This window comes from Eptesicus fuscus, chromosome 17, assembly GCF_027574615.1.
Source record: "Eptesicus fuscus isolate TK198812 chromosome 17, DD_ASM_mEF_20220401, whole genome shotgun sequence".
NCBI classification, from domain to species: domain Eukaryota; kingdom Metazoa; phylum Chordata; class Mammalia; order Chiroptera; family Vespertilionidae; genus Eptesicus; species Eptesicus fuscus.
The window spans coordinates 58,442,395-58,455,293 of NC_072489.1; positions in this window are offsets into that span (position 1 = coordinate 58,442,395).

The following is a 12,899-nucleotide window of genomic DNA, read 5'->3' on the forward strand; positions in this document are numbered from 1 at the left end:
AGCCGGCTGCCCGGCTGGCTCTCCTCAGACCCGGGGGCTCCCCCTGCTGGCCCGAGAGCACACTGCCCGACCTGAGACCCCAGCAGGCCGGGCCCCTGTGGGACTTGGCTCTGGTGCTTAATGCCGATACTATTGACACGGAACTTCCCGTCCCTCTTGGCTTTGGTTTCGATAGTTGGTTCTTAAGACAGATTTGCTTTGAACGCTTGTCCTCAGACGCCAACAGGGCGCGCCCATGTGGGCAGGGAGATGGACCAGCCTGGGAAACAGAAGCCGGCCACGGCTGGCACAGACCCGCCGTGAGGCAGGCAGCCTGCCTCCGGGGGGCCCCCCCTCACCCTCCTGCCAGCACCCCCCACCCCCAAGCTCAGGCCCTGAAGCTCCTGACTTCCCGTTCCATTCGTATCCCAGGCCCAATGCAAGCAAAAGGCGCCCACTTTTAGAGAATCTGCCGTTTCAAACCAGCAGTTGAAATGGGGGACAAAAGCCCTTTTCCTACAAAGGCTTTTCCAGAATCCTCCTGCATATGGAGCAACCCCCAGCACCCCAATGGCACTGACAGGAGCGGGGCCTCTGTCTCCCCAAGGTCAGCCCTGGTCGCAGCCGATCGCAGGGGGCAGGTGGCAGGGGGAGGCTCACGGGGCCGGGGGTGGGGGGGCCTCGTGGAGGGGGGGCAGCTTGTGGGGGGCAGAGCTGGGCCTGCAGCAGCAATGCGGGCTGTGGAACCCATTCCTTTTGTCCTCCAATATTATGCAAATAAGCAAATCAAATTAAGTACCTGAGATATTTTTTAATTACGGGTTTTGATGAGATGCGAATCTGTTGTAGTCAGAAGGAGAAGAAATTTTATTCCAAAACCCCAGACACCCGGCTATTCTGCACGTCTCCAATCCGGGCAGGCCGGGGATGGCAGGGAGCTCGGCCTGTGATTTCCAGGTGGGCGGGCACCTGGGGCGGGGGGCGCTGGGCCTGGGACAGCAGGCGAGAGAGAAGCGGGTAACGGAGTTAAAGGTCACACTCTCTACCCAGCCTGTCTCAGGTGTGAGCGTGCACCCGGGAGAGCTGCAGTCCCGCACCCACGGGAGGCCCGGAGGCCCGGAGCCAGAGCTGGGAGGCTGGAGGCCGCGGTGGCCCAGCCGGGACCAGAGACCAGAGGTCAGAGGACTGACACGGGCATCGCGGACGCAAATGCCGCCCCCTCCTTGGGCTTTGCCTGACCTCCAAGGGCCTGCCAGTCCTGACACACGGTGAGACATTCGAGTCACGTGACAGGCACGTCTGAGGTGCTGGGTCCACACCAACAGGGGAAACATCCCCCCCCACCCCTGCCCATGCAGGAGAGGCCACCTCAGGGTCAGAAGTTCACGCAGCTCAGCCATCCCCACCCCTAGCCCTCCCACCCCCGTCCCTGCCCGGATCCTCAGGGGGTCCTCCCCAGCTCCACCCCCACACCCTCTCTGCTGTGGCCACAAGAGTGTCAAAGTTCGCCCGGTGGGTGTGGATTAGGTTGAACTTTGACCTATGAACCAGGAGGTCACAGTTTGATTCCAGGTCAGGGCACATGCCCGGGTTGCGGGCTCAACCCCCAGTGGGGGGCGTGCAAGAGGCAGCTGATCCATGATTGTCTCTCATCAGTGATGTTTCTATCTCTCTCTCTCCCTCTCCCTTCCTCTCTGAAATCAATTAAAATATATAAAAAAATTTTAAAGTGTCAAAGCTCAATGGTCTCTCCCCCTCTCCTGCAGGCCCCGTTCCCGGGTGTCCGAGCAGCTGGCTGGCCCGGGGACACACCCTCTGTGACCGGCAGCCTCAGTCCCGCGCTCTCCTACCGACCACAGGACGCGGGGAGCAGCGCCAGGCGCCGTGACCACACACAGCGCTCTTAGGGGACCCGTCCCCCCGTGCACACGGCGGAGTCTAATCATTTCCCCTGTTTTAATGCCGCCAATTCCCCTCCTGATCAGGCTACCCATCAGGAAGTACCTTCAGGTAATTAACATTTCCACATTTTTAATTACGGAATCTTTCGCGAGCCGGCAGGGTGTCGGGGACTGGGAGCGTCAGACGTGGGTGTGCTGAGATCTGAGGGTCCCTCTCACCCGGAGCGGCCACCTGGGCATGCAGCGGGGCCCCAGCCATGGCGGGAGCCCTCCAGGACGGGACTGGACATCGGGACAGAAAGCGGGGCTCAGCATTTTACTGAGCGGGTCTATTTAATACCCAAAGAGCATCCGGGTTGTCCTCCAATTCAGACTTCGGTGGGGAACGCGTGCCCACATGGAAACGGTGCAGGAAGCCAGGAAAGGGGGACCCGGGTGGAGGGAGCACGAGAAGGCAGTGTGCGCGTCCACCCAGCCTTACTGCCCGGCGGACGGGCGGGCAGGCGGACGGACGGACGGACGCGGCGCTCAGCACAGGCGCCTGGGCTCTCTGTGTCTCACGCCCTCCGGGGCTCAGGCCCGGCGGGTTTCTCAGCGCCAGCCCCTCTGGTTGTCGCTGTGCTGCTGAGAAGGGCAGGGGCGGAGGGTGCTCTGAGTTCAGACCGGCCTGTCCATGACCGGGTCCCATGGCGGGAGGTCGGGTCCCCCCACGCCACCTTCCTTCCTCTCCAGGGACACACTCCGCCCCACACGCAGGAGCCTCGGTCCACGCTCCGTCCCTCGCTGCCCAAGACACGCCCTGCGGGTCGTCTCCTCCTTTGTCCCCAGGATTGTACGGATCCCGCCAGGCGCCCTGGGAGGGTCCAGGTCTGACCCCCTCTCCAGGGTCAGGAGGCCGCCGAGTGCAGCCGTGGGGGCCAGCGCATACCAAGTGCCCGTCTGAGAGACACGGACCGCGGAATGACAATCAGGCCTGCCGAGGGAAAGAAAGGGCTTTTCCTGAGGTTCTTGGAAACGGGATGTTTCCCTCTCATTTCAAAGGCGTTCCGCTCGCGCTGCTGGGAGGTCTGGCACACGGCTCCCAGGCTGGAACACGGACTGGAAACTTAGATGAGAAAGAAACCGACCTGGCTTTTGCCGGGTCCACGTCACCTCACCGGCCGAGGCGTGGAACCTGCCACCCCAGGTGCGCGCACAGCTGGCAGGAGAGAACTGTGTTACCTGGTCGCCTGTCTAACCCACAGCACCCCGCGGCGGCCTCGGGGTCCCCGGGAAGCAGGCAGCGCTGGGTGTCCGGAAGGTTCCCCGTAAGTGAGAATCGGACCACCAGGCGGCCCACCTGTGCGCTTTATAAAAACGTGTCCCCGCCCTAACCCGTTTGGCTCAGTGGATAGAGCATCGGCCTGCAGACTGAAAGGGTCCCAGGTTCGATTCCGGTCAAGGGCATGTACCTTGGTTGCGGGCACATCCCCAGTAGGGGCTGTGCAGGAGGCAGCTGATCGATGTTTCTAACTCTCCATCCCTCTCCCTTCCTCTCTGTGAAAAATCAATAAAATATATATATTTTTTAAATGTGTCCCTACGCCAGTGATGGCAAACCTATGACACGTGTGTCAGCACTGACACGCGTAGCCATTTCTGATGACACGCGGCCGCCTCAGTGGCCGCGTGCCGAGTTTGAAACATTTGCTGCTCCTGAGGATGAAACATTTGCGAAATCATGTTTTTTCCTCAAAGTGACACACTACCCGAGTGATGCTCAGTGTTTTGGCGGAGTTTGGCACACCGAGCTCAAAAGGGTGCCCGTCACTGCGGCCTGCGCCCTGTTTTATGCCGGCAGTTGTTTTCTTGGTTTGGGCCTGAGGAAATGCAGCGGACCCAAATGTAAGAACCTCCAGGAACCCGGCCTCGAGCCAGAGCTGGGTTAGGGGGAGACAGAGTTTTAGGGTTCACCACCCTCAGCGTGTAACCCGTTTGGCCAGGTTTGAGGCAGTGGCTGGGGATGCAGAGGTCACAGAGTCGGAGGCTGCTCCCAGCGGGCGGGGCACCCCGTCTTTCCAGGATCCGGCTTTGCAGCCCTCTCCACGCGGGGGGCCACTGAAGTCACCCGCCACTGGTGAAGTCATGTGACTGCCCCCCCAGTGTGCACTGATTTACCCCTGAGCCCCTCTGGCTGAAAGTGAGAAGAGCCCGGGCCGACCTGGCTCAGTGGTTAGAGCATCGGCCCACGCTCTGACGGGTCTTGGGTTCGATTCCCAGTCAAGGGCACGTACCTGGGTTCAGGTTCGACCCCCATTCCCTGGTCGGGGGTGTGTGTGCGGGAGGCAACCAATCAATGTGTCTCTCTCTCATTGATGTCTCTCTCTCTCTCTCTCTCTCTCTCTCTCTCTCTCTCTCCCCTTCCTCCCTCCCTTCCTCCCTCCTTTATACTCTAAAAATCAAAGGAAAAGATATCCTTGGTGAGGATTTAAAATAATAAAGAAGTAACAAAGTGAGAAGAGATTAACCATGCGCCGTCGGGCTCTGAGCACAGGCCGCAGGTCTGTGTGTAACGCGGATTACATGGCTAGACAGCCCGGAGGCTGTGTCGCGGGAAAGCGCCCACGCAGCGCACACCACGGTCACTTGGCCGCCCCCGCCGGTCATCGGAAGGGGCCGCACCGGCTCCTGCTAGGAGCTGGGGCAAGAGAAGAAGGCGCGAGTGCCCTCGGCGGTCCGGGTCCCTCCTGCTTCAAGGTGTTTGGACGGAGCAGACCAGGGACGCCCCTTCTCCCAGCCTCAGACCGCACCCCGCGTCTTACCGGTCTCCACCTTCAGACCCACCTCCAAGCCTCCCAACACCCGTTTCTTTTCTACCTCCACCCCCCACTGCCGAGCAGCCAGGAGCTCCCAGATCCGGCAGAATTATCCACCGAGGTGCAGGCTGCGGGCAACCGCCGGGCCCCCTGCCCAGGGCCCCACACCCACCTCTCTCTGGGCTCCTGTGGCCGGGACGGTGTGGCCGTGGAGGGCGGGGGCCGCTTCTGCCATGAGCTGGCGGAGGAGAAGCGCGGGCCTGGAGCATCTTAAAGGTGCAAACCCAGCGCGGTGGCCGCATTCTCTCCAGCCGAGCTGAGGCCTCCCCAGGGGAGTGGGCAAAGCTCGGGGCCATGGACGCCGCCCAGGCCTTGGAGAGGAGCCTGAGCCAGGCCCTTGTGGAGCTGCGGGCCCTGGTTCTACCTGCGCAGACCCTCAGCTCTGACTTCCTGGGGAACCACTTCCGGGGTGAGAGGTAAAACTCATCAAGAAGATGGGGACACCTGGCTCACCTCCGCAGGCTGCGGCCCCCAGGCCGGGCCGGGCCGGGAGCTCTTCCAAAGGCCCCCCCTCGAGCACGGCCAGGAGCCTGTGGAGCCCAAGGCCTGCGAGGGCCCCTCTCCTCTCCGGGGGTCTCGCTTTCACCTGAGCCTCTCCCCAAAACCACTAGCCATTCCCTTAACCACCATGAAGCCCTCTCCTACGCATTGCATACAAATGAAACAATAAAGCTTTTTGCAGGAGAGAGAGAGAGAGAGAGAGAGAGAGAGAGAGAGAGAGAGAGAGAGAGAGAGAGAGAGAGAGAGGACAGGATCAGGCAGCTCCCACTGGGCTCACAGACGCCCTCTGCTGGCTGCCGTCTCCAGGGTATAAACAAGGCCTCCCTGATCCCAGGGAAACCACCTTTTCCTGAGAGCCACACCCTGGACCAGTGGTCGGCAAACTCATTAGTCCACAGAGCCAAATATCCACAGGACAACGATTGAAATTTCTTTTGAGAGCCAAATTTTTTAAACTTAAACTTCTTCTAACGCCACTTCTTCAAAATAGACTCGCCCAGGCCGTGGTATTTTGTGGAAGAGCCACACTCAAGGGGCCAAAGAGCCGCATGTGGCTCGAGAGCCGCAGTTTGCCGACCACGGCCTTGGACCGTCACTGCAGGTTCGAGAGATGCTGGGTTGATGGCTGACGGCTGTGTCCTCATTGGCAGGTCGCAGTGGCTTCCAGGCACGGTGCCTACCTACAGGTCCAGGAGGAGCAGGGAGCAGGCGCAATGCCACCCCCTCCCTCCCGCCCCGTGGAGCTGTTACCCAAAGCCTAACGCTCCAGGAGAGAAACACACAAGCAGGTAAAGTAAACAAAGCCGCGTGAACAATGCCTCCCCTCCCAAGAAATAACTTTTAATCTGCGTTAAACGATGATACTTGCAAATACGGCTAAGCCGTGGATTCAAGGCTGCTCAACTACTGGTGTGAAATTTTAATCAAAAAACTAGAGAGCTCATTCAAAAAAGAAATTAGTGGGAAAACTTTGGTCGTCTCTCATCAGTGGAAACTGATTTAGTTATGCAAATTACTGCTATGAATATTAAACCACTGATGAAAGGTTTTTAATGAAGGGATCTTTTGTTTTGGAAATGCAAGGGTATATGCTTTAATTTCTTGCTAATTTACTGTTCTTTGATAATGTTCACATTTTCCCCAAAGTGGCGCCGCTGATGGGCTGAGCGCTGTGAATGGAAGTGCAGACCACAATGCGGCTTTGACAGGCCTTCCCCTGTGTGCCGATACACCGTGATTTGCAGCCTCTCAGGCACAATTCTATTAGGGCGAATTTTGTCTACAGGGCTTTCCCTGAAATGAATTCTCATTTTAATGTTAGCCTCCTGCAGTTTTTAATTTTTAATCTGTAATATGAAATTGCAAATTTTACAAACATCATTTGAAAAAGCCACTAGGACACAAGCGAGTGCCAAAGTTTACATATTGCCTAATTAGACCGTTATGCGCGGCAGCTTATCAATGTCACACCGAAGATCATCAAAAAATCCAATTACTAATTTGAAAAACACATATATTTATAGGTTCATTTTGTTTAATTTGCATCCGGTTAGCTCGATAATTGTTTTAAAATTGGTGTGAAGGCTAATAATTTGGGTTCGGCTGGTAACGTACCTGAACGGGGAAGGCGGCACCGGAGCCCACCTCGCGTGGCCGTGGCTTCCGTGGCGAGGCCCCGGCGGAGGAGACCTCCCGCACGGAAAGCTCCGGTCCCCCGGTTCGCTGGAGGAAACGCTTCTCGGAACGGAACGACTTCGAAGCCCCTGGCCCAGGGGTCCAGCTTCCGGTGGATGCAGCCCGGCCTCCTCCGGGTCATTGGAAGGAGCGAGAGAGAAGCGGAAGCAGCCCGGCTGGCATGGCTCAGTGGTTGAACGTTGACCTATGAACCAGGAGGTCACAGATGTCCAGGTTGCGGGCTCGATCCCCAGTGTGGGGCGTGCAGGAGGCAGCCGATCCATCATTCTCTCTCATCACTCATGTTTCTGTCTCTCTCTTCCTCTCCTTTCCTCTCTGAAATCAATAAAAAAATATTTTAAAAAATAAAAATTAAAAAGCATTTTAAAAAAGAAACAGAAGCAGGCAAGGGGTTGGGAAGACCAGAGGGTCCCCCAGAGAAAGGTGGGCAGAGACCCCTAGCCCGGGGAGCGGGTCTGAGTCACTCCAGAAAAGCCAGAGCCGCTTCCTTCAAACTTTTATTTTTTTAATATACTTTATTGATTTTTTACAGAGAGGAAGAGAGAGGGATAGAGAGTTAGAAACATCGATGAGAGAGAAACATCGACCAGCTACCTCCTGCACACCCCCCACCGGGGATGTGCCCGCAACCAAGGTACATGCCCTTGACCGGAATCGAATCTGGGACCCTTCAGTCCGCAGGCCGACGCTCTATCCACTGAGCCAAACCGGTTTCGGCCCTTCAAACTTCTTCATCCAAGAAAACGCCAACAGACACAAAAGAGGGGCAGTGGCATGAGCCCCGAGACCCTCCCGGGTCCCACACCCCAGCTTCGTGGGACCAACTCATGGCTGACCCCCAACACCTCCCTCTCCCCTCCTTCCTCCTCCCTCCCTCCTTCCCAAGTTACCACGGAGCAAGTCCTGGACAGCCCAGCATCCCAACTGCAGGCCTTTAGGATGTGGCCCAGAAGAGCGGGTCTTTTTTATCATCATACCTGGAACACTCTAATGAGAATTCCTAATATTATTGGATAATCGGTCAGAGTTCCACTTCCCAATTGCCCCACAAATGCTCTGAGTGATACTCTTTACAGTTTGAGCCAAGATGCAAATAAGTTCCACGTGTTATAATTGTCTGATATGTTCCACCTCTCTCTCTCTCTCTCTCTCTCTCTCTCTCTCTCTTCCTCCCCATCACCAGCTCTACCTTCATCAACTTATTTATCTGTGGGAGAAGACAGGTCCCTTGTCCCTCAGTTTGGAGTTTGTGTCACGGGGGGTCCCCTGTCGGGGTCCTCCATCCCCTGTATTTCTCGGGAATCGGTGGTTGAATCCACTGCACTTATCAGGAGTCTGGTTGGATTCTGCTGCCAAGGCTGCTTCCTAGGCGCAGGGTGTAACTCACGCGTTCCAGCCTCCTCCCGTGTTCCTGTTTGTACCCACGATTTGGCAGGAACTGCAGGGGGATGGCTGCAGTCAGAGGCACCCACTCACCTTTGCTCCTGTGAAAACCTGAAGGTGCAATAGTCCGCCGACCCCAGCAGAGGGCGCCTGCCACCCCCGGCGAGTCCCGGTGCTGCAAGGCGGGCTGTGCTCCCCCAAGACCCAATGCAGAGACCTTGTTTGTGGAGCCAGCCCCGTATTCACATTATTTACCGTCTGGCGTGGGAACCAGTAACTTCCGTTTGAGTCATGACGGTTTCCCGAGCTCTGGGAAGCCCTGGCTGTGCTCCAGCTGCCGGGAGAAGGCAGAAGGAAACAGCCGCCAGCCGGCTGCCCAGGAGCAAATGATAAAACCAGTTTCCCTGTTCACAGAGGAGCCCGCCTCCGTGGACGGGCCATCGGGGTGACGAGACGGCTCCAGCGCAGTCACCGAACTCCAGCTGCCCTCGCTGATGGCTCCCAGTCTGAAACAGCGCTGCCTTCGGGTTTCCAGAAGGTTCCTGGCCTCCACTCGGGGGCAGTGGCTCGGCCTCCCCTTAGGCACCTTTGGTTCCCTCAGCCTCCCCTGGGCCTCCCTTCAGCCTCCCCTCAGCCTCCCCTCAGCCTCCCCTGGGCCTCCCTTCAGCCTCCCTTCAGCCTCCCCTGGGCCTCCCCTCAGCCTCCCCTGGGCCTCCCTTCAGCCTCCCCTGGGCATCCCCTCAGCCTCCCCTCGGCCTCCCTTCAGCCTCCCCTCAGCCTCCCCTGGGCCTCCCCTCAGCCTCCCTCGGCTCCCCCGGTGCACAGCCCTCCCCGGCGGACAGGCAACCTTCCTGAAACGGCCTCGCCCGTCATCTCGTGCTTCCTTATTACACCATCAGCCCCGCAATGAGGAGCCGGTTAGGGAGCCGGAGAAATGTAAGCGCCTACGACCAAGAGGCCGCCGGGCTTCTGGACGGGAGGCGGTTTCCACAGCAAATGATCCTGAATGGTCTTGGGAGATGCTTCCCACACATTAGACCCAGAGCCTCCCACGGGCCTCCCACCAATGGGGGCGGGGACGGGGGGAGGGACACAGGTAGGTGGGCTCAACCGAGGCTCCTTCCAGCAGCACCCGGGGTGCCTGCCCTCCCGGGTTTGGAGGAAAAGGGAACGGCGCTGATGCGATGAGAGACCAAGGGGGAGAAGGGGGAGTAATCAAAAGTCTGACGCCTGAAGAAAGGGCAAAGCCAACTTGTCCCCCGCACACCCCAAATCCCAGCAGCCCCTTCTGTAGACACGCAGGCTCGCCACGGGCTCTGACCCAGGGGGTTCCCTCACTGGTCATCGGATCGGGGCTGCCTCCTGCTTCAAAGGCCTCTGTCCCCTCCTCACCTGCCAACTCCCCAACCCTCCACCTCCCCCACCCCCTCCCCAAGCTCGAGGAGATCTAGATCCTGTGTTCCCCCAACAGCAGTCCCTCTCCTGCCACCCGCCCTCCTGGGGTCTCTTCAAGAACACTGGGTCGCCCGGACAGCGTGGCTCCGTGGTTGAGCGTCCACGTATGAACCAGGAGGTCACGAGTTCGATTCCCAGTCAGGGCACAGGCCCGGGTTGTGGGCTCGCTCCCCAGCATGGGGCGTGCAGGAGGCAGTGGATCAATGATTCTCTCTCAGCATTGATGTTTCTGCCTCTCCCTCTCCCTTCTCTCTGAAATCATTAAAAACACAAATGTGAAAAAAAGAAGAAACCCACACCTGAAACCTGCATGGTCACATTAACCAATGTCACACCAATAAATTTAATTTAAAAATTAAAATAAAATAAAAACACAAATGTGAAAAAAGAACACTGGGTCTGTTATGGCTGAACGGCACCCCCCGAATCCAAAGGTCGAAGTCCCACCCCCCAGGGGCTCAGAAGGTGCCTGTGTTTGGAGAGGGTCTTTGGTGATGGAGGTAAAGTGGGATCACTGGGTGGAGCCCTGAGCCCCCGTGATTGCTGCCTGAAGAAGGAATGATCCCAAAAGCAGCCATGTAGGTTGCTTGGTGTAAAAAAAAAAAAGAAAGAAAGAAAAAGATTTTTAAAAGAAAAAAAAAAAGAAGAAGAGACACCAGGGCCCTCAGGCAGAGGAAGGACGCAGTGAGGAGGTGGCCACCTGCAGGCCAAGAAGGGAGACTCAGGAGAAGCGGACCCTGCAGCCACCTTGATCTTGGACTTTCCGCTCCAGAAGGAAAAGAAAATGCATTTCTGTTGTTTATACCCCCGGGGACGGGGGGGGGGGGGGGCATTGTATGGCGGCCTGAGCACTGCGCCAGGGTTCACACTCCTCACGGGCTCTCCAGACTGCACCTCTGACCCCTCCCCTCCCCTCCCCGCCCCCACCCCCTCCCCCACCTGTCCCTGCTTCCCAGCCGCCTCCTCTCCACACCCCGCCTGCTCCCCGTGGAGCTTTCCAGAACATCCCCGAAGCGGACGACTCGGCCTCGGAACAATGTAAAGTCTGCGCAGTCCCTGTGCATCTGAGTCTCGCCTCCCAAACCCAATGGGAAATGTCTTAAGACCTGGACCCAGGTGCTCGGGCCTGGCCGTGCCTCCCACGCACCGGCGGGAAGGTCACTCATGCTGCAGAGCGGGGTCTGGGTGCGGAATGGCAGGAAGACGGGGGTCACCTGCTGCGCCCTGCCCGTGGGACGTGGACCAAGCCACGGCACTCTCTGAGCCTCAACTTCCCATCTGTGAAATGGGGAGGTTTCTTCTCCGGGGAGATGGACTCGAAGGTTGGTGAGACAGGGCAGGAAACGGGATTGCCATCCTGGCTCTGGGCCCCTCCCAGAGGGCGCGGCCTGCAGGGCGCACAGCAGGACACCAGGTGGCCCAGGCGGCCCTGTCCCCAACCCTGGGGTCTGAAAAGTGCGATGACCTCAGGCACCCCCGCCAGGTGGGAACATGGGACCGTCCTTTACCTGTTGTCGCACCCACGCGGCCCGACGTGGTCCGAGGCGGGTGGCCAGCACCCTTCCGCGGCCGGCGCCCAGCTCCGCTCTGCACCCTCCTGGCTCTGACCTTGGCGTTCACTCCCTGGGCCGCCGCGTCTACCGAAGGGCCGCTGGCCCGGCCTGGCCGCCAGATGGCGCTGCGGCCCCAGCGATCGCGCTCGGAGTCCAGGACGGGGAGTGGAGGGGACAGGGGTGGCACGGGCAGGAGGCAGCCAGAGAGGGGAGCAGGGGGGCGCAGGCGGGGACTCCGGCCCCTGAGGGCTGCCACCCAGGCTCACGCCTCCACGCCGGCGGAGGAGGGGCTGATGAAGGTGTCCTGATGCTTTGCTTTCAAGAAGCCAAAAGCTGGATTTTTGTTTGAAAAGCTGCCAATGATCGTCCTTTAAATGTTTAAATAAAAACCATTTGTGGACGAAGAAAAAGGGGGGGCGGTGTCTGTGGAACGTAACCTCGCAGGGTGACCTTGTCTTGAATTCCTAACGGGGCGGGCGATGGTGGCGGCAGGCCCCAGGCCTGTGACTGCAGTGAAAGGCCTGCCCAGCTGTCTGCGCACGGAGGGAGCCCGCACACCTTGGACATAAACCCAGCACCCACCAGACGAGAGAGCGGTGATCTCGCCGACTCTCCCACAGTCCGATCCCCGCCTTGCTCTCTCCAACCTTCCTCCGTCTCTCTTGACTTTCAAATGCACAAAAGAACCGGGGCGAGACTGTTTTCCAGAGCATTTGAGATCTTGCTCCCAGCATATGTCGTCAGCTTGGCTCAGATACACTCTTACAAAAATTCTCTAGCCGGGCAGGCGTGGCCCAGTGGTTGAGCCTCCACCTATGAACCAGGTGGTCACGGTTTGATTCCCAGTCAGGGTTGATCCCCAGCAGGGAACGTGCAGGAGGCAGCCAATGGGTGATTCTCTCTCCTCATGGATGCTTCTCTCTCTCTCTCTCTCCTCCCCCTCCCTTCCTCTCTGAAATCAATAAAAATATATTTTTAAAAAATTCTCTATAGGTTTGGATGTTTCTGACATCTACATCCTTTCCCAAGAGGTGATGAAGAACATAGCTTGGGGGGGGGGGCGGGAGCGGGGGAGCTTCCTCCTTCCTCACCCCAAGCCCTGCCTCCGGCTGCCTCTCCAGCGGGCCCCTCCCCTGCTCACAGGGAAACCGCAGCCAGCCTCCAGGCCTCTGTCTCAGGCCACAGCAGACCTGCATGGGAGGCCTGCCCTGCTCCCAGGACCTCAGGTCTGTGAGTCACAGACTTTGCACACCCCCTGCCAGCCGGCGGCTTCTCCACTTCCTTTGGCGGTAGGACTGACTTTTAAAGTTCTACTGACTCTGGAGAACAAGAATTCATAGGTTTGTTAAATACATCGACCATGGAAACTCTAAGACATTAACGGATAGGCAGGGAAATGGCACAGAAAGGTTACCGTCAGGGAGACGAGGTGTGTAAACGGAGAGAAAGGGGTTCCACCTGACTAGTAATGTCTACATTCACGCTGAAACGCGAGCCCACCTCTGGCTTATCACAGCAGCAGGAACGTGCACATGTGAGTTATTAGCCGAGTGATCGTAAAAACGTCATTTGTCCGT